Source organism: Coturnix japonica, chromosome 5 (genome assembly GCF_054131305.1).
Source record: "Coturnix japonica strain WE chromosome 5, WE-NBRP24, whole genome shotgun sequence".
In the NCBI taxonomy this organism is placed as follows: domain Eukaryota; kingdom Metazoa; phylum Chordata; class Aves; order Galliformes; family Phasianidae; genus Coturnix; species Coturnix japonica.
The window spans coordinates 9,428,452-9,449,795 of record NC_140667.1 but is presented as its reverse complement, the minus strand read 5'-3'; the positions used below and the strand labels follow the sequence as shown (position 1 = coordinate 9,449,795).

The following is a 21,344-nucleotide window of genomic DNA, read 5'->3' as shown; positions in this document are numbered from 1 at the left end:
TGTTTCACTTTGGAGGCACACAGTGAGGCAGTCCCCACAACAGAGGCACCCAGATAAGGACCATAGCCCTGGCAGCTGCCTGGGGCCATGCCAGCACAGTCACATGGGGAAGGATGAGGCCTGGCCATGGCTCAGTACAGCTGGTCCCACCCCCTGCTCATCACCCATGTGTCAAGTAAAAGTGAACGGGTGAGTTGTAGTGGAAGTAGGGAATGAGTTACTGGAGAGCCCTGAAAATCACAGGCAGGACCTGTGAAGTAAAGAGGGAGTAGTTATAACAACTAAGACATACCCAGAGAAACTGACAGATGGTATTCCTGAATAAATAGTAATTTTATTAAATTACTCTATAACATTAAGTACAACCAAACTATAGTTACAGGAGTATAGTTGAATTGCATGAAATGTACCTTAGGCTAGAAGCACAGGCTTTTTTTTTTTCCTTTAAGGGATGTGAACCATCCGTTAAAATATAGGTTCAGTGGTGTCTTCTGTACAAAGCAGTCCGGCTATAATTTTCAGCTGTGTAAGCTCTTAAGCCCCTGGTTGCTGGAAAGGCATTTGTGGGGAAGGATGTTCTGCTTCTTATCTCCTTCCCTTGCTGCTTGCCACTGACATACGCTGGTCCTGAGCTGAAGAGTCCTTGGATCTGACAGCACGTGGCAGTTCTCTTGGCTGTGCAGCATTTAATCTTCACATAGAACTCAAGTATCTAGAACACAAAACATTGCGCTTGTTACAGTCTCATTCAAGTCAAAGAGTTGTGTTGGAATAAAGAAAATACTGCTAAGAATATTATTTCATCGGTGCTTCAGTCTTTCAAATGCTTCTGTAAATGATTAAATATTACTTATATCAACACTACCTGCTCTCTTTCTTTGCTTTTAGCCAAAATTGAATGAGAAACATATTAAGGTTAGTAAATAGTATTGCCTAGTATGCCATATATATGGTCAAAGATGAATGCAACATAGTGACTGATGCAAAAAACATCTGTAGTTAAGGTTCTCCTCTGCTTCAAAGGTGTTCGCTTGTGCCTACGGTAGATACATGTTTAGGGTCACCATACAACTCCTAAGTGTGGATGTTTAGGATGAGTGATCCACACAATTTTAGACAACATAAGGCAAGTGAATTATTAAGTTCTTCTAAGAAGAGAACAACTCTGAGACAGAATACCTTGATTTTGCATGTGTGAGAACTCCTCCCTTTCTCATTTCTGCATGAAACATTTTCTCTAGTTACTATTAGCCACTATGGATACATGCAGGGTTTTCCTATTAATGCTGCTGAATTTTCCAAGTGTCATTTTCCAAAAGTCTGAGGAACCTCCCACTGCTTCCCTCTGCGATTTACAGTTGGAGGTAACACCACCCAAGAGCCTGGCCAGGGCTTTGAAATTAAATTAGAAGATGCTCTAAGCTGTGTTCAGAAACATTCAGAGAGAAGATTTGACTCAGACCATGTGAGTCACAGTTGGTCTCCTGCTCTCCCCTTGCTGCTGATGGAAGGAAATTACAGCAGCCGTGGCACTTGCCCAGCTGCACAGGCCAGAGGGTGGGGAAGCAAAGCAAAGCCCCCTCCTTGTCTGTTAACTCTCTGCCATGAATTCAGCCCCCTCCATTCAAGTTTCAAGCTGCTGCAAGAATCCACTGCTATACACATAATTATCCTTGCACTTCTGCTCTCGCAAGAAGAGATTGAGATGAGAGACAAGTCCATCGATCCATGGCCATTTCCAACGGACGTGAAAATGCACATTCCCTCCGCTTTGATCTCTGTGGCTAATGGTTAGGAGCAGCTATTGATTGCTTTCTTGAGCTGAAGCTTGAGGTAACCAGGACAGGAAGATTAAGATTAATTTTCAAGTATCTTTGTTTTCCCTTTTTGTGGTGTACATCTCAAAACAAAAGTCAGCCCAAGGTGTGCCTGTGCAAGCTGCAGCAGTGTGCAATGACCTGCCTCAATTTCTTTGGTTTTGTAATGCAATAAAAAGCACAACAATGACAGCAGAGTAGCAAGGTCCTAGGCTGCAGCAAGCGAGGAATTACTCAAACACAGCCACGGGCACAGAAATAAATGAAAGAAGCTGCTTACCTTTGGATGGCCTCAGGTAGGCAGAAATCTCCAGCAAGATACCTTCACCTCCACTGCCAACCCTTAAATAAAGTCTGAGAAGGGGCAGATCCACCCCTTCTGGTCACTCAGGTGCATTGCATTGCATACATCTGAGCTCTCCCGGGTTGGCCCTGCCTTCCTACCAGGTGCTTGCTCACTGTTTCAGGCTGTGACTTGGCACTTCTGCTACAGGTCTTAATCGAGAAAGCTGAAAAAAATAAAAACTCTTACAGTTGACATTTACAGGAGCCTGCATCACCCACAGCGCATGTCTAGTATGGGTGATACCCTTGACTTACAGGAGTTTGCTGTAGGTGCACCATTTATAGCAAAGGTAGCAAAGCCTTTTCTTTAAAAATATCAAGAGACAGTAACAGTCATTTGAGACAACAATCTCTAAGCACCTTAGACAGGAAAAGACCACAGCTGCTGCTTCTAACGTCTCCTTGCGGTCAGCTGCCCCTTAGGACCCTTCTCATCAGCCTCCGTTGGGCACTTAATTTCTGGAGTTAATAGGGATCTTCTCCAAAGGTCTGGGTACTCCCATCTACCCATCCAGCCAGGATCTTAGACCAACTTCTCATGCCTAGAGCTGAGTCAAAAGCAGTTCAGAGAGATTCATCAGTACTTTCCAAAGTAGGAATGGACAAGATCTGCACAAGAAAATATGAAGAGGAGGACATGGTTTAAGAAACAGTTGCGTTCACTTTTCCATTCTCTGTTTTTTCACTGCATAGGTACTGAAAGAAATAAATGTCGGAAAGTTCTGAAGAAGAATACTTTTCACATGCAGCCATTTATCCTGTGCAGGGTTTGCAGATTGGAACAGGACAGTATATCACACACAATTAAAAGAAATTGTGTTCACCTTAGTAATTAGGTATGGCTGTCTATGATGTTGGTATTAATTTTGATTGATCCTGAAGAACAGGTTTATGCTCACATACTTTTTGTTGAGTATCAAATGGATCTGAGATAGTGTATAGACATTCTTACATTGTGTTTTGAATCTATATAAATAAAATAATGTGGTGGTGATTGTTTCCTGATCAGACTCAATACTGCATAGTTTCCAGTAATATATCTGTAAATGTAGCTAGCTTGTCTATACCCAGGTAGATAATGAAGAGTAACAAAGCCACATTGGCTGTTGCTGTACACCGAGTGCATCACCAACAGCCCACAGCATGCAGTGCCTTAAGAGCAAGAGAGTGATGCTGGGCCAGGTGCGTGCCCTCTGAACATCACCACTGTGAGCTGGAGTGGGGAGGCCAGCAAGACAGGAAGGGCTGGCCGAAACAAAGTAGCCCAAGTGCTGGGAATTGTGAGCAAGGCTGGGTGGTGAGAGAAGATGGACAGGAAGAGGCAGAAAAAAAGTCTTTATAATCTTGTGGCATCTTCTTCCCTGCAACTAAGCCAAGGTAAAGCTTCTCCCATCAACTGTTGCCACATGTGACACCAGGGTAGGTGTGACATCCAAAGCATTTCTTCAGTTTTAATGGCACCTTCTCCACCTAATCTTAATAAATCTCTCTAATTGTAGCACTTACAGTTAATCTGTCATTAGAGAGTTTTTGTAGCTCTTGCCTAAGACTGTCAGACACGCATCTGCAATAAGTGAATCAATAATGTTTTCGTCAAGACTACAACCCAAGAGGTACCCAGCAGAGTAATTTACTTTCAGAGACAAGCTGCCCTTTGGGAGAACTCAAATCACAGCAGCCCCTTGCTGACCACAGCTGAAAATTGAATTTGGGATTTTAGGAAGTTCATTGTTTATGTAGATCACAATGGGAAATAGATACACTCACAAAAAAATTCTGGTGACTCATAAACATCTCAGGATCAGCTTTTGAGTATTTCCTCTCAAATCACAGGACCTCCAACAGCGCTCAGATTATCTGAATTCCTGTGCTGTGCTTGGATGGTAATCATCCACCTATCCTGAGTCTGGTCATTGCTCTTATAACAGCTTGATGCCATAGACTGTCAGTTCTCTTTCAGTTCCTGAGTTGCTGACATGCCTCGTCCAGTGTTCCTAAATTGCAACAAATGTGATGGATGCAATTTGCTGCCATTAACCAGGACCCCAGCAAAATATGTACTTGGCAGCATGCCTGCTGTTCTGAACCCAGCTGTGTGGATTTTGTTCCCAGTCAGTGCTGCTGCACAAAAATAAGTTGGAAATCTGGTCGTTACCTACCATATATGTAACTTTTTTCTTTTTTAACCCATTTTATCAGCTATCTCAGTAACTAATTAAACCTAAGAAACTTACACTTCCTTTATTTTAATGGTGGATTGGGTTCTTATGGGAAGAAGCCAAGGCACACAATGAAGATGAAGATATCGACAGCTATGAAGCTATCTGTTTGGCAAGAGGTCTGAAAAGGGGTTGATTCTGCTCAACCCTTTTCTTTCTTCCTGTGTATAACCTGCACACCCCATAACCCACATGCTTTTAAATACTGATGCCTGAAAAAAATCATACATTTGTTTTTTAAAGTAAAGAGTACTATTTAATTCAATGAATACATGTATGAGAACAATGTACCTGAACAGAATGAAGGGGGAAATGTTCAGTTTTTCTTTTTGTTTTTCCTGAACATTCATTTAAATACATTTAAAAATGCGATTACTATAAAGTTATGTATATGTTTAATTTATCAGTGGGCTGGAAGTATCTGGAAATATCTGAAAAACAATTCTGAAAATATGCAAGCTCAAAACCTGTTTCTAATCCCTAAAAGAAAAAGCTTTTCATCTTTTTTCCCTCTCTGCTCTAATATCCATTCCTTGCTCAGTTACAACTACTTAAGTTCCTCCCCAAGACACTTGCATCTTACAGACTCACGGATGCAAAAGATATTTATCACGTTCTTTTAAACACAAGGGGGCACCAACAAGCTAGTGGAGTGAGATACACGCTGCTCACATACAGTAAACTGTTAAAACTCTTGATAGTTTTTCCAACTGAGATGGGTGTCAAAAATAGAGGACAGCAATGCAGTGCTTTATCAGTCCTTCAGCTGAAGGCATCTGAAAAGCAAATCTTTTGCATGCGCATGTTATATTGCCCCTTTTCTTCCTCCAACTAGAAAGTGGAAGGTGGAAAGCTGCTTCCTTTGTTTCATAAAGAGGCGATTGAGCTTCTAAGAAGAAAAAAATACCAACCCTCCCCACCCCCAAAATGTAAGGTTGAGACAAAAAAAACCCCACAAAAACCAAACAAACAAAAACCGATTAGCTTTACACACATACACACATATAAATATGAATATAGAAACGTTAATGGTGTGTGTGTTATTCAAATTTCCTGCCTCTTTTTTTTTTTTAATTAATTATTTGTGTTTGCTCACTAAAACTAAGCAAAAAGGTCTCGAAATACCAATTGTAGGATAATCTCATCTACTTAAATACACCCATCTGCACATACAAAGGAGAGGAGTTTGCCCCAGTGTGGAAAGTGGGCATGAGACTCTACGCAATGCAAATCCTGAGAGCAGAGCTGTGGTGAGACAAAGGGGGCAATCTAAGACCCAAGTGCTCGCATTTCTAACTGCTGAATTTCTGCCCTGCTTTTTCAGCCCCACTGAAAGGTTCCATGTGAGGTCATAAGGTTACACATGTGAAAGATCAGTTGCTACTCATTTTTCAACTGTTGCCCATTAAAGATAGCTAAATTCAAAAGAACGTGATGTTTCAGTGCAATGAGTGAGAGTTCAGTGAATGGTACTGACAGAGCACTATTCTTTCTTTTTCATTAATCTTTTCCCTGACTTCCGACATTGGGGCTTTCCTCCCTCGGTTTTTCCTGTTTTAGGTGCACACTCATTCTTCCTAGAATGAATTTGTAAGTTCTTCTCATTCTCAAGGTAATCAATGAACTAGCCTTTCCATCTCCCCAGCATAAACAGAAGTAGAACTCGTTTCCAAAGAAATTTCTTCTTTGTAGGTGAACTTGAGGTTTCAGAGCAAGCTCCCTTAACTAGCAGCTCGTTCAGACAGGACTATCAATTCAGCATGTAACAGCCACGAGGAGGAAATATGATTTTGTGCAAGAGACAACATGTTTTCATTCATTGGTTTTAAATCACAGCTGAGCCCTGCAGATTCCTTCATAAAGTTAAAATGGATTAGTAGTGTAGTCATACCATACCTAGGATGATCATACCATTCAAATGACGATGATCCAATCATGAAAATCTTCAACTTCTGTTATTCTGCCTGGGAAAATGATTCTACAATGACACAGATCTCATTGTTAAGATTTTCCTGATAATTTACCATGTTTTTACCTGCACAGAATTGTTTTCCCTATTCATGCTGTTCAGATAGCTTGAAAACTACCTGTTCACTCTTGTGTTCGTCTGCCTGCCACGTTTTGGATGGATTTATGGGTGGATTGCAACTCAAGACTTCTTCAGGTGGAACAACCTGCACTTTCAAATCATCTACCCCCAAACCAGGTCACTGCTGGGTTTGAGATTCTACACCAGAACTCCCTCTGCATTAGCTGCATGCACGTATAACCTTGATGCAGTGTAATCAGAGATGTTAGGTTTCTTTGCCCAGATAACCTCCGCTTTGTAGACTCGCAATTATTTTTTCTTATTTCTCACCTGCTTCTTGTAGGTAGAACTGCTGATCAGTTACTCCAGAGAATAAGCTGAGAAAGCTCTTCGGCTTCGTAAATGTTGATCTCCTGAAAAGAGGGTATAATGTATTCTTCAAGGTCAGAAGTGTCCTCTGACTTAAAAGTGATTCTTTGGATAAAACACAAAAAAATGAGTCAAGAGATGAGAGACCTTTTCACACCATTCCTTGTGCATCTGAATCAGCTAACTTGTGCTTCAATTCTCATGTATAAATGTGTGGACATTACTGACAATAGGCTCAGTTACTGGGCAAAAAAGACCATACTCCAGCAGTCTTGAGACTGAAGCTCTGCTTTTCTGACTTTAACAGCACTCGTTTCCAACCTCTCTTTGCAGCCTCTTAAATCTGGGAAGACTCAGGTTTAAAAGACTTAGTAGGTGTGCTAGAGGGTCTTTTTGATCAGTCACTTATTCTGAGCTGGTTGGTGGGATAAAGAGGATGAGAAGAGCAGGTCAGTTTAGGAGCATCCAACTGTTGCCTAAACTGTATTTTTCACCCTCTTTAAAACTCAATTCTGAAAAATATCAGTGGTTTTGCTTCCATTATGCTATATGTCTCCAATTGAGTTTAGGAGGGTTGCTTGTTTTGTGGTTGCTAGAAGCAGTGTTGACTCCTCTACTTGAAAAAACTCTGAACTGCACAGAATCTCTTCAAACAGAACTGTTCCCATGTTACACTGCTAGGATATTTAGCTCACTTACCACAGTGCCAACTGAACATCATCTGGTGCTTTTGTTCAGGGCTTCAGTAATCTATACTTGTGGACATCTTGATCTTTCACTCTTGCTTTTCAACAGTCATCATTTTTTGTTGTTTTCATGTTTACCTTCCCATAGATAAACTTTTGATTCTTTTTGCTTTCTTTTCCTTTGTGTTTTCCCTCTTTTATCTACAGATATTTCACATATGTGTAGCCTAGACTTCTCAGATACCATAGATAGATGCCTTACTTTAAACATTATTGAAGCATCCATCTCTGCAGTGTTTCCAAACAGTATACAATACATGTGACAACACCAGGGAAGCTAGCCAAGGACACCAGAGCAAAAAGTGTCCTGGAATTTTTAACATCCACATGAAGCATCTGTTTCTCATCAATGCATGGTAGTTCACAGATTTTCCTCAGACAGATGAACCAACCCTTTGGGGATCTGAACACACTGTTTCAGGGAAGCGAGCTAGTCCATAGATGATAAGGAAATTATATCATAATTACTGTTTCACATGGGTAACTTTCAGTGGCAATACTGGCGTAGGCCAACCTAGTATACTGCTGATTCACTTCTCCTGTACTATGATTCCACAGGCTCTTGAGAAACAACAAGTTAAATGAGGAAAAAAAAAAAAAAAGCCTTTTTTCATTCTCATGTGAATAAGTACCTCAAACCATTTCACAACAAGCAGCACACGTGGTCTGGAAGGAGAAGGAGCCCTACCTATCCTAGCCATGATGCTAAATGTGGCATTAGGGCCTGAACAGCATTCTGTCATGGATAAGTTACTAAATGCCCTACTGTGAATACTGAAGTTTCTAACACCTTGGATGTCAGGTTTGGTAAAATTTCAGTTCAGAGAGATGCAAACTTCATAAACTTTATTTTATTTGCTACGTCAGCCATGCCATGTAACATTTTAATCAACCAGAATGAAATAAACTCTTCTTTCCATAACATGGGGCTTTCCTCAGATGGGAAATTCTATTGCTAATCAAGTAGGAACAAATTTAAATGATGTCAGCAAACTAGTTTTTCTTTCTTTTTATTTATATTTCCACCGAGACAATTGAACAAATGGAAATAAGCTCCTGATGTGATAAAGATCATGCTGACAAACTAAAGTACCTTCACTTTGCCAACCTTGTTCGGTACAGATTTGCTGCAGATTTCCCAACTTGTATATTGAATTTGTATTGATGGCAAAAGGAACCCTGACCTGCAGAACTGAATTTTATTCATGAGCTCTACAGACGTAGTCTAAAAGGAATGTGTTTCTTCAGTGCATTTGATATGTGCAAAACTCAGATAAACTGGATTCTAAAACATAACAGGGAACTTAAATAAAAAAAACAACAACAACAACAACAACAAAAAAAAAACGGAATGTAGAAAGTACACAAAGCTCTTGCAGGTTACACACAAGTGTAAAGTTACCCCATCCCACTCCCACACTCTGTATTTGGCACCAAGATATGTAAGTCGGTGCCCATGACAGAGGCAATATTTGCCTTCTTTTGAAGTGTCTCTGTTCACATCATGCTAGAAACAAAATAAAATAGTAATAAATGTGTATTCCTTGCCTTTAACATACCTGGATGTGAAAAAAAGGAGGTGCTGGGGTAGTTCCATCATGCTGAGGATTCATAGCGTTGCCATTATTGAACATCACACACTCAGCTGATGAGAACAACCTGTACAGGCAGAACTATACCAACATCATCCTCAGTGCTGCAAAGATTTAAACATTATATTAGCTCTGATTTTTGCCAGGATTAAAGACAACACTTTCTCATTCAACAAGCGTATCATTTCCATTATTTGGGTGAAGTGAAAAACTGCAGACAAGTTTTCTGTAGAGAATGTTATATGAACTAGTAGCAAGGAATAAAATCCCAAGGGTTTGGCATGAGTCTGATGCCAAGAACACTTACAGCAAAATTAAGGGATAATCAGCACCAGATAACACTAGCATCAAAACCAGGAGAGCCAGAAATAATTCTGCTATACAGTTAGTGAACTTGCAGAGTAAGAAAAGCACAGGAAAGGACATGTATAATAATAATGATAATAATAACTCTATGGCTTGTATCTGCCTCCTTTCCACTGCTATAATGAAATTAACTCCTGTTAAATCAATAAAGTTACAACGGTAAGTGGGAATAGTAACAGATGTTTGGTCATTAAGGAACTCTGTGATGATGCCTGAGGACTCAATGCTTAAGTTTTGATAGAAGTCTAAAGCAGTAGCTTGAGAGTCATCTACTGTTTACACGTTTTATTAGCAGTCATTTTATAATCAACACAATGTTATTGTGCCAGATGTGTATTTATAAATATCACCGGATTCACTACAGCACCAACTTTATTTATGTGATAAATATTGACTTGTTTGTCTTTGAAAATGATCTCTTTTGCCTGGGCCCCTTTAATTAGTTCCGCTTTCTGTCAGTCTCTGGAATTGATTTTTGTATGTTTACTCTTTCTGAACTGTCTGCACAGTCCTTGCACAAATGCCAGAACTTGGGTGATATGTTGCTCATCTCTGAAGCTTTGTTAAAGTGTTTTGAAAAGTGAAAAATTGAGGTTTCTATAAATCTGCCAGAGAATCACAGCCAGGTTCTTTTTTTTTTCTTTTCTTTTCTTTCTTTTTTTTTTTTTTTTTAAAAGAAGTTGAAGAAACTTGGAAATGGGCAGGAAAAGTTTAAATGTGTTTTCTTTAACAGTTTGAAACATCGTATTTCATGTTGCTATTATAAACAGTGAAATGCCCTATTCCCTTATTTGGTTAAAAAAGCAGACAAGCTATATGCAGCGGGTATTCTGCCTTAAAGACCCTTTTTACAACAATTATTAATTACAGTGCATGATAGTTGGCATACCACATTGATGCTACTGAGCTGAGAAGCCAAATATTGAAAGTTTCTGTTTGAAGGTTCAGTTCATAACCCTTCTGTTTGGATTAGAAGCGGTATGTTTGTGTGATTTTATTTTTTATTTTTTATTTTTTTTTGCAAAAAGTCCAGCTTCCAGTGTTTGATGGAAGTGATGTTATAACAAACTGTGTCTCCAAAATCATCTGAAAATGAACAGAAAAGCAGTTAAATGCCAGTATTTCATGCACTTCTGGTTGATTTCTTTTTGGTAATGACGTGAATTTTACAGCTGAAAAGGTAGAAATTGGTTAGGCAATATTATATCCAACAAGCATTCCCTTCTGAGGTTTTTAAGCTTTGCAAGCAAGATTTCTATTCTTGTTAGGCAACATTCAATGACTGGAAGGCTATTCTGTATAAGAGTGTTGATACTATTTGCACCCAGGTGAGTTACCTGTTGCAATCTGTGCCTAAGCATTTGGAAGTTTTGCCCTGCTCCACACTGTTCAGACAGGAATCACCACATACTTTCCCAGCACATTAACGTCATTTATTCAAGAAGAAGAGGCTGATCTCACATGTCAGTGCTTGCCTATATGCTGGTTGTCAGGTTTGGTTTCTCGGGTCATTTAATTATGAAGTATATGGATATTTTTATATAAATACATTGTAACTGTTTTAAATGGAATGAAAAACAACTGTGGAAGCTTAAGGCCAGAAAGCCCCAGTAAGCTCTTGCTCACCCAAGATTCTTCTAAGTATAAGGGGCAATAAAAACAGTCCACTAGCATGACACTCCCTGGGTTTTATAGCACAATAAGGTATTTTGTTTAAAAATAGGACTCTGTCTGTACAAATACAATGTGAAAGTACACAACCACCTTATGATCACTGCACAAAGGCACTGGCAGCTGAGCTTTACTCCTTTATATTCACCATTCACAGAAGATTTGGGATCATGACAAAGACCATCTAGAATATAGTCACTCTGACAGTCAGTATCTTCCCCACAAACCTCTAAGTATTTGATCACATTTGCCAGTATGTCAAATGCTTGGTGTTATCTGTAAGTTTCTGTATCATTTCCAGGCAAGTAATTCAAGATAGCTAAGAAAAAAAGCAACAACCTTAATTCTGAAAAATTCCAATTTAACATTGTTTTGCCAAGTTCATTTTCAAAAATCAAAGGGAGTTCAGCATAATTTGCTTTAGTTGCTCCTGTTTTATCATGACTGAAAGCAAACAAGTCTCTGACAAATAAACCTCCAGATTATCTGACTATTCATGCTACTTTGAATACTAAATTCTGAGTTAAACTCTAACATTAAAACCAATTTTATTTGAGAATGATTTTCAGGTTTGATTCTGAAAATTATGCTCACAGTAACAATTTGATGTGGTGGACAGCAGGAATATTCAAATCCAGACACAAGCCTGCAATGCAGGAGCATATTTTTCCTGGATGTGTTCCCATCACACAATTTTATCCACATTGCTTGTCTAAGGCTCTTACAGCCTCTAGCTTGGACAATGGGACAGGGAATCACTCTTCATCTAAAAGCAGATTTTACTATTCATTATTTTTGTCAAATCTGAATAGGCAGTACAACTGAAATATGAGCTAGCACCTGTTTGTGCCTTGCACATAATCAGCAGAATGGTCCATATATGCTTCACATTAATGGGTTTCCAGGGGTTAATGAAATTAAGAAACATCAACAAAAATAGACTGGTACATCTGTTGTTTCTTGTGAGAGTGGGCAATTATTACTTAATGCAGTCTCATTCCTAGATTTCAGAATGATATTGTAAGATCTGCGGAGGAAACAAAATACCCATAGCAACCCACTCCATGTGATACAAGCTGTTACAGTCACACCTGTAACTGAGAAAAATTACAACTGAAATTCAGTGGAGTGAATAAACCTTTTAGATAAAACTCAGGTACTCCCAAAACTCACATCATACTCTCAATTACATCCACAATCTGGGGCTGTTTTCCAAGATAGATTTACTCAGCACCTGTCTCAGTATGCAAAAGCCAGACCTCAAAATAGAAATCTAATCAGATTAAGCAGATAGCTCTTTCCCTTGCTTTGGATTACATTTATCCAACAATATGTTTTTAATTAATTTATTTTTTTTTAAATATATTATATAAACTGTCTCAGAACTAGTCTCAGAACTAGGCAGTGGTAGAATGGAAAGTTATCATATGAGAAGAACTAGCAAAGAACTCTGAATGAGTTTTGTCAGCAGTGTTTTTGGCTTCTGAGAATCTGAAGGGTCTTGTTTCTGGGATGTCAATTCACAGTGGGGGAGTTACCAAAAATAAAACAATTTAAGAACAAATATAAATCCTATCTAGTTTAGAAGAGCTCGTCATAGGGTAACAGTTTCCCACAGACTTGAATATAGTAGTGCAATGGTCCTTCTAAGGACATTTCCGTTCTGGAGGAATCCCCCTTCAAAACCAATATGTTATTACAGAGTCACTATCTCCAGCTGCCAAGAAGAGTCCTATGAGAAAATGACTACCCTGACATTTCCTTCTGAGGTCTCTTCTTTCTCATTTTCCTTCTGCTTGGGAGTGCTAATCAGTGACAACAGTTTCATTCAGCACACAATAGACTGGTCTAGCATACAGAAATATGCTTTTCCCAAAGGCTATTATATTGCATTCATTACTGCTTTAGAGGAACACCTTTCTGCAGCAACTAAGCAACATGATTAACATCTGCCATATACTTATTTTCATATCTTCCTCCCAGTGGAATAACAGTGCACAGCAGGGTAGACTCTATAGTATGCACACATACAGACATGCATATAGAAGCATACAGAGCTATATATGCAAATTAGAGCAAGATTGACAGCCAAGGTAATGTTTTCTGTACTTTGGAAGATCATAACATTTAGGATGGCCACCAACTCTTTGGTAATTTAATGAACTGGAGTGATATATGAAGAATCCTCACTGACCAGAAAGGTCAGTGTTTCTCTCAGAGAAGCCCACCAAGGAAGACCATCTACATCACCCTAGGTAAGGATGTTACTGTTTGTTGGACAGAGAGTGGCTATAAGAGTTACTCATAAGAGTCCAGGAGTATTCCTTTTCAATACAAACTACAGGTTAAGGTAAGACTCTTAAACAACTGCATTAAAAACACTGCTTGCTCTTTTTCATGAGTTCTGTTGAATTCACATGTGTTGTACTTTGATGACGTCCAGGTTGCAGGAAACTGCATACGAAAATCTTGCATTACAGTTTAACTAGGTCAGAATTAAAGAAACTGAATTTATACAAAATGGTTCTTGAATGTGTTCATTATTTAGAATGAGGATAAGAAACTTGGCCTTTTTTGTTCACAGATCACTTGAGATTCTTATTCTTGTCTCAGAGTCTTGGTCCATGGGAGTTTCCATATCTCGAGTCTCAAAGGGATCTTAAGAGCACAGCAAAACTTGGAGGAAAAAGGAAAGAGTGTAGTACTCACAGGACCCACTTTCTGTTATTCACGTAATATATGACCTTTATTATCTCTATGCCAGTATCTTTTTCTATTCCTGGTTTTCTCAGATAGTACCTTCTGAGCCTGGCAGACAAATTAGCTTTAGAATTCTAAACTGAATTCAGATTTGTGAACTTCAATAACTTCACTGAACTTTTTAGTAAGTTTACACCTTTTGATAGTGATAAACACTAGAACTAGAAGAACTCAATCTATTTTCATATTTTGCTATCAGAACTTCATACAGATGGGATTTATGCTTTAAATCAAATACAGCTGGAACGCTCCTTTATTCTAGTCAATCACTTGCCTAAGCCCAAATCTTATGAAGTTAAAATGCATTAGTTTTGGCAGAACTGTTGCCCAAGCACAGATTCCTGTGCTTAGTTCTTTTTCAGTCTTAAAGTTAGAAGCATCATTATTGCACACATACCTATGGAGCCAGAGTGAGATGCTAGCATGGTGTCTTTTCAGAAATAATCCTGTAAATAAGTATTTACACCAGTTAATCCTATTGCTCATATTCGTGACTTGGGGTTCTAACAAATCTAATAACAAACTGCTATATAAGAAAATTAAATTGAAGTTTAGGTGGCAGTTATTGTTCCTACTTCTCTGTATTTATTCTGTTTTTAAAATTGCCCTTCTTTTCCCACTGCAAAGTCTCCTTTTAAGAGCATTTCCCTAAGGAAATGAGAATGTGTATCTACATAATTTAAAAAGAACTGAACATAACTGTGTTTTGGAAATTTTTTAATCTGATGATGAGCCACAGTCCTTCTTACTATGCTGCAGACGCCATACCAAAACAAACAAGGTATTTGCTAACACTCTTTGCCCTCCAAGTGGATTTGCACTCTTCAGAGGAGTAATGTATAAACATTGGAAAGCATAAACAGAGGATACAGACTCCTTAGGTGAGAGTCTACAGATTTCAGCTGAGTCACAGCAGGAATAAATTTACAAGGAGAGGCTGCGCTCATTTTCTTTCTGAGGGCATCTGAGAACTTCCCAGTAACTACTCTTCCAAAAGAGCTGCAGGAAGGCAGTTGGAGACATAAGTTTAACTTATTTCACATATAAACAACTCCGCATTGTCATTTTCACTCTTTATAGGCGGTAACTGTTAAACATACAAAGAATGAAGAGAGAAAGAAAAAAAATTGTATTTTCAGATAGCCATTCTTAATCTTAAAATTGTGAATTACAGACATCTTTGGGTTCAAAAGGAAACTTTTTAAAAATAAGGTTTGCTATTAAAATGGAATAAACTTTCCACTAGAATGAAGACAGAATTTTGGTGTGGCAAAGAATATGTACACTTTCAGAAGTCAAAGTCATCACCAGAAAAGATTGACCTATCTTTACGTAAAGAGAAAAGCTGTAATGAAGTCTTTATATTGCTCAGCAGACAGCCGAGCCTCATTTTATTGTAACATAAACCAGTGTCAACAAAAATTTGGACACCTGTTTCAGTCTTGTAAAGTAATAGGGAAGTTAGTTTTCTGCTTCAGGAGAAAAAATATTTCATACATTTTAAACCAAAATGAAGATATAAGGCATTTTGTTAAAAGGGGAATGTTGGATACACAAGACTGGTAAATTACAGTTTTGACAACAGATACATGGTAAGCAGCTGAGGTACAACATCCTTGATAATAATCTTAGTTCACTGAATATGATGAGGCACTTTACCTTAAAAGAAGAGACCATGACCAAGAGGGAACAGGATCTGCTTCTTGGCTGCACCGTAGCTAGTGAGAAAAGGATCATCTTCAGTATAATATGAAACACAGATCTTGGGTCAATCATTGACAAAGTGATTTTTGGCAGATTTCATAATTAATATTACCATTCTTTAAACTTCATGTGATAATTTGATGAGGAGATGTGGGAGAAAAAAATGCAAAAATAAATAAATAATAATAATAAATCCATGTTAAAGATACTGAATTGATAAAGAAACATACATATGGCTAAGATTTCTATTGGAAAAGATTCATCCAATCTGTCAAATATCCAAAGCATTCCCTTTGCTGATACGCTTGGAAGTGTTTCAAGCCAATAGTCCTTGGAAAGACTTCCTGAAAGCTGAGCATTCAAGCTGACATGGCAGTACTAATCAGGTAGCTAGCTGAGAGGTATAGGACAGCAGAAGAAGGAACCAGAAGAAATGAGAACCAGCAGAATTTGGATTCATTTTCTGGGTATGACATGATATTTGTAAAGCAAGATATACCCCATGTCTCAGTTTTTCCTTATCTATATATGGGTAACAATATGCATGTATAGCATCCCTCTGAATGCTGGACAAGGAAATATCATCAGGAAACATGGGTAGAAACTATTTTACTTACCATAGTCAAATCCCTTCACAAATGTTAAATGCTTCTGCATTTGAATTACTATACAGACATGCTTTTTGTACTTGATTTCCCTACCTGTGGTATATCCTTTCTGCTTAAAGACAGTAACACGTATATTTTATCCCACTTTCCCACCCACCCATTACTATTTTAGATAATGTGGATAGATAAAAATGTTTGTATACCTTTGGGCACATCACAGGCTATAATTTCTCCTACTTTTTTTTAAAAAAAACTAAATTATTCGTAAATTACTTTTTTTTCTTTATTCTTTTAATAATTAAATCCTCTAATGTGAGCACTAAGCATACAGGTAGTATGCTATTCATTCTTAATAAAATATATTCAGTTCTGATAAAGACCGTTTTCATCATACCTTGTCTGCTTAAGGCTCTTTCTAGCATAAGATATTTGCTGTAAGTTATTGACATTTCTGGAAATCTTACTCTGTAATTCAAGCTGTCTCTTGACACTGTCATGATCTAAATTGTATTTAATCATGATTACTGGTAATTACATCAAAAAATCCTGCAGAATTTCTCCTGTAGCAAGTATTGTCCCAGAAAGATGTTAATTGAAGACAAATGTTTATTTTATCTATAAAATAAACACCAGGAAACTCTTCCCTCTCGAAGTTTTCTGTAGGCTTAGCTGCTACACTGAATCAAAGACCATCTTTTGGAACTTATGCAGCACATACATGTCTGAATGCTCCTGCATTGACACTTTTAAGTACCCGAAAGTTGCCAGCTTAAATATTCTTTTAAAGTAGGTTTTCCTAGATGAAACAAGCTTTCTTCCTTCAGGATGGCCTTACCCACTTCATTTTATCCCTACATCCTAGGTGGCTCTAACAAGTGGAGCTCCATACTGGCACTCCCTTATGGCACATCAAGGTGTGCATGTTAAAGAGAGAAGGTAGATATGTACGGTAACTTGATGCTGTGTCTGCAGCCTAGCTTGGCACAGATTTCATACAAATCTGACCAAGTTCCAGAATGCCCACAAGACCTGCCTTGTTTTCTTCAGAATATACTACTGTTTTTATTAAAGCTAAGAAGAGATTGATTGGTTGGTTGATCTTCAAGATCAGGCAAAGCTACCTAGTTACTATGCAGTGTTTTCATTGCTGAAGCACCTCCTGTGTAGTGGCTTTAAAACCCAGCTAACTCCAACTGATCGACAAATGAATGTTAGTCATGTAATACCAACAGATGGGAATCATTTCAACACCTATTATTAAAAAGAACAGCATTTATAAAATATACTGGGAATATAGAGTCACGACTTTTTTCCTGGCTTACTATTGAATAATTCCAAGAAAATGTAAGTTACTAAAACCCTCCAAAGATGGCTAACTCCTATTCACAGTTCTCTCTGTATAAAGAACAAATAGAATGAGTCTATTGTAACATTGCTCAAATGTAAATGCAGTTCTGGATAAAAAAAGATTTACCACAGTTTCTATTTTGATTATTTCAGAAAAATACTTCCTTTCAACCTCTCCATTTTTTGAGTCTACATGCAAATTACCACCATAAAACACATCGATAATGAGTAACTTAAATAGATCTAGCATCATTCACTTCATACTTGTCTGAATAACTCTTCCAAGGAATTCACACTGCAGGTCTCGTGGGACTTCCCCATCATATTGACATTTCCTCACCAGACTGGGACAGAAGCACTGCGCTAAATGTTCTTGTGCTACTTACAGCCATAGACTTTGGCTGACACCACGCAGATATCATGCACATAGGGATCAGTAAAAGACTCACAACCATGTTTATCTTTCATAATTATTAACTTAATCACTTCATAGAGTAAGCTCATATTCATCAAGTGTAACATGCTTAGCTAAAAAGTGTCCTTTCCAAATACTATTTTGGTAGCAATCACAATTTCTTTATAACATTCAAAATGTTTTCCCTGTTTCTGAATTGGAAAATGCTTTGTACTGGTATGTTTGCACTATGAACTCAAGCACCAAATTAAATCAAATATACGTTTATTTACTACTGTAAACATTAAAAAAAAAAAAGAGGGAAAGTGTTAGCACCATGGATGCTAACATCAAAATACATCAATCTAAATGAACCCTGCTCAGAGCTGGGAGCTTTTGTTATTTCTCCAAAGAAATCTATTGAGAAAACAGGATACTATTTGCATAATGTATCAAAATGACTGTTGGTTTTCCTTCGTGAAGGCACAACAAACTTCCTGAGACAGATAATATCCTAGCAACTCTTTGTGGTAACTGAGACACCATTACAGCAACAGAAATATTTACAGTATGTTTTTATGGCACATTAAGTCTCAGCTATTAAAAAAGCTGAAGGAATTGTTCTGTATTTCTAAAAATGGATACTAAGAGTAAACCCTTAGAAATATGCAGTTTAGAATCCAATAGTTTCTTTTTGTTAGAAGCAGTGTGAATCTGGAGGAATATTTTTAAGAGACATGATAGTTCCTGTCATTATATTTTGGTCAGTACTTTTAATACATTTTCAGTAGTACTGTAATTTTCAGTTAGAAAATGCTTAGAGAGGTTAGAGAAAGACTAGCAATGTGGCAAAGTTCAGTTCCTACTAGGTAAATTATGTCATCAGTATATTCAAAAATATACAGCAAGAAAGTGGAAAAAGTCTTTAACATCTAAGTATTCATTTTCCAATTTCTCCCAGGCCTGATTTATTTAAGGATTTAAGAACAGCATCACTTATTATTCATAGCCTAAGTGTACAATTTATCAGATAACAAATTTCAAAATTAAGCCTGTACATAAATTAAGACCAAGTGTAGAAAACTGGCATGAACGCAAAGCTCTGAAATGAACAGTTAAAGAAGTGAGATAGCAAAAGGCCAGTTTCTGAACCACCTTTATCCTCTGAGGCAATTACTCATATGACCAGTTCCACCAGAACCCATGAGACTGCATGGGTGAGGAGCTTTCTGAGGTCTCTTGCTGAAGAAACTGCTTACTGTAGGAGTAAGGTTAGGTAAAAGCTTAGGTATCTCCTGAGCAATATTTGCTCATATTTATGCTTGATATCTTCCTTAATGTCTTGCCGCAGAAGGTAAATATGTAACCAGCCTTAAGTTGTTTTTTAAGGCTGTATTAAATGGTATACAAAACCAAACTGAAATGCAATATCCACGTGTATTTCATGAGATCAGTTTCGTTTAGATGTAGATACGGCTACTTCATCATTTTTCTCATGTTTCAAAATGGATCAGAAAAACTTAAATGAAGAAGTCAGCCTCATTCACTATAAATGTTCTCACATATTTAACTGACTATAAATAGAGTATTTCTAAGATCTGATGATATCCCTTTAGAGAGCAACACATTAAGTACCCAGCATGGGAAATACTTATATAGTGATGCTTTTACAGCTTTCTCATTGAATGAATTAAAGCATTCATTTGCTTAATGATTCAATTCAGGAAAATGCGTGTTCAAAGTATCCTGTATCCAGAGCATCCATCATTTTCTTAACCATAAACATATGCCAGTTGACCAATCCATTAAGTCACTTTGAAAACTATAGCTTTTGAATGACTAAAAGAAGTTGAATGTAGTTGTTGAGAGTGTTATAACCTAATTCTCCATTCTCTGACATACAGAAATCAAGAGCACACACGCTGGCTTATGATTTTTAGCAAATGGAAAATAAAGCTCAGCGTGCTTAACTACCACTACAACCTGGATCTGTTAGAATTTGCAAAGTTTTCTTTGAATATGGGAATCTGTGGAGTTTTGTCTAATTTGTTTCATTAACATAGTCAGGAAACATGATATAGCACTTAGGAATATAAACACTCTGACTTCAGACAGTTTGTTGCTATATAAGTAAAAGGCTCTTTTCTCAAAGTCGTGGCATACACAAAGATATTCTGCATAGCAGAGAAGGCCACCCACAAAGTTACGTGAATTTAATTTTTGATTCACATTCCTCTTCTTCCATAAAAGCCAAGGTGGGCCATGGCTGCTTTCCCATAAAGTGCTGAGAATGCTCAATTTGAGCCATTAGGACCTTGAACACAGAACATCCCCCCCAAACACCCCGATAAGATCCTCTTTTTGTACATACAGCAGAATAGCAAATTCCCCAGAGGAAGCATTCAGACTGAGGAAAATGTTACAAGGATGTTATCCTTCTGAATTTTAAAAGGAATTTCCTGGCTGGTTCCTAATGCCAACCAAAGGACCAGTTGTGGGAGATGCCACTACTGAAGAAAAGCATTTCGGCTCTTGGCACCTATGTTTTCCAGCTGCTAAGTATGCACTGTGTGTGGTCGGAGCCATTGGTTTCTCTTGTGCAGCAGACAAGAGACAGCAAGGGAGATAGCAGCAAGACAAAAGGGGGAGAGAGTCACAGAATGGAAGTTCTAATCTGAGACATGTGGAGCCAGATTCTCTGGGGATATAAATGTACTTGTCTCTGGTGATGTCAATTTATGATTTTGATGTCTTGTAAAAGTACATTTTAATGTCATCAAGAATGAAGGATCAAAATTAACCCCTGGAAGGAAATTACCATTGAGTGCATTCCTCGTTCTTCTACTTCCACATTAGGACAAGTGGAAAATATATCAAGAAAAGAATTGGTATAATATTCCTAACAAAGGTTAAAAATTAAACCCTGCTCCTTTTCTATTATTTTTTGTTGCATTTATCTGAAATTCAAACAGACACTTATGCTTCTTATGATCAGTAAGTGGTTGTGCTGGGGCATACAGAGTCACTAATCTTCTCACCCCAGTGTTCTTAAATATATGCAAAACAGTTTCTGGTATTCCAAATATGTGTATACACACTCAATGTCAGACCATTTCTTTTTCAGATTTGTAATGGTTTCAAACAAAAATCCAAGAAAAGGGCTAGCTATAATTCTCTGCAAACGTTCCTGTTTTGGGAAGATGAAATTAGAAACTATAATCTTCATCTCTTGAAAGAAGTTGGCAACATTAAGCCCAGGAGATTCACCACAATTCTGTCAGCAATTCTTTTTTGTACAAAAAAAAAAAAAAAAAAGAAAGAAAAAAGAAAAAAAGAATTGGAGATAACATACTCTTGTAATCTTGACAAAGCTGGTG

At 37.8% G+C, this 21,344-nt stretch overlaps 1 long non-coding RNA gene across 3 annotated transcripts in view; it reads right to left on the bottom strand.

The window, feature by feature from the left end:
* Nucleotides 1-314: 314 nt before the first annotated feature.
* Nucleotides 315-21,344, bottom strand: part of LOC107314463 (uncharacterized) — a 56,417-nt gene continuing 35,387 nt past the window's right edge. The window contains exons 2-6 of one of the 3 annotated variants that reach the window (XR_004307565.2): nt 15,574-15,632; nt 9,085-9,221; nt 6,741-6,884; nt 6,278-6,359; nt 315-712 (exon numbers count right to left, since the gene is read on the bottom strand). This is a non-coding gene — a long non-coding RNA (uncharacterized LOC107314463). Of the gene's footprint in view, nt 713-6,277; nt 6,360-6,740; nt 6,885-9,084; nt 9,222-14,311; nt 14,361-15,573; nt 15,633-21,344 lie in introns of those variants that run through there. The other 2 variants (XR_014946994.1, XR_014946995.1) reach the window with 2 other exon arrangements.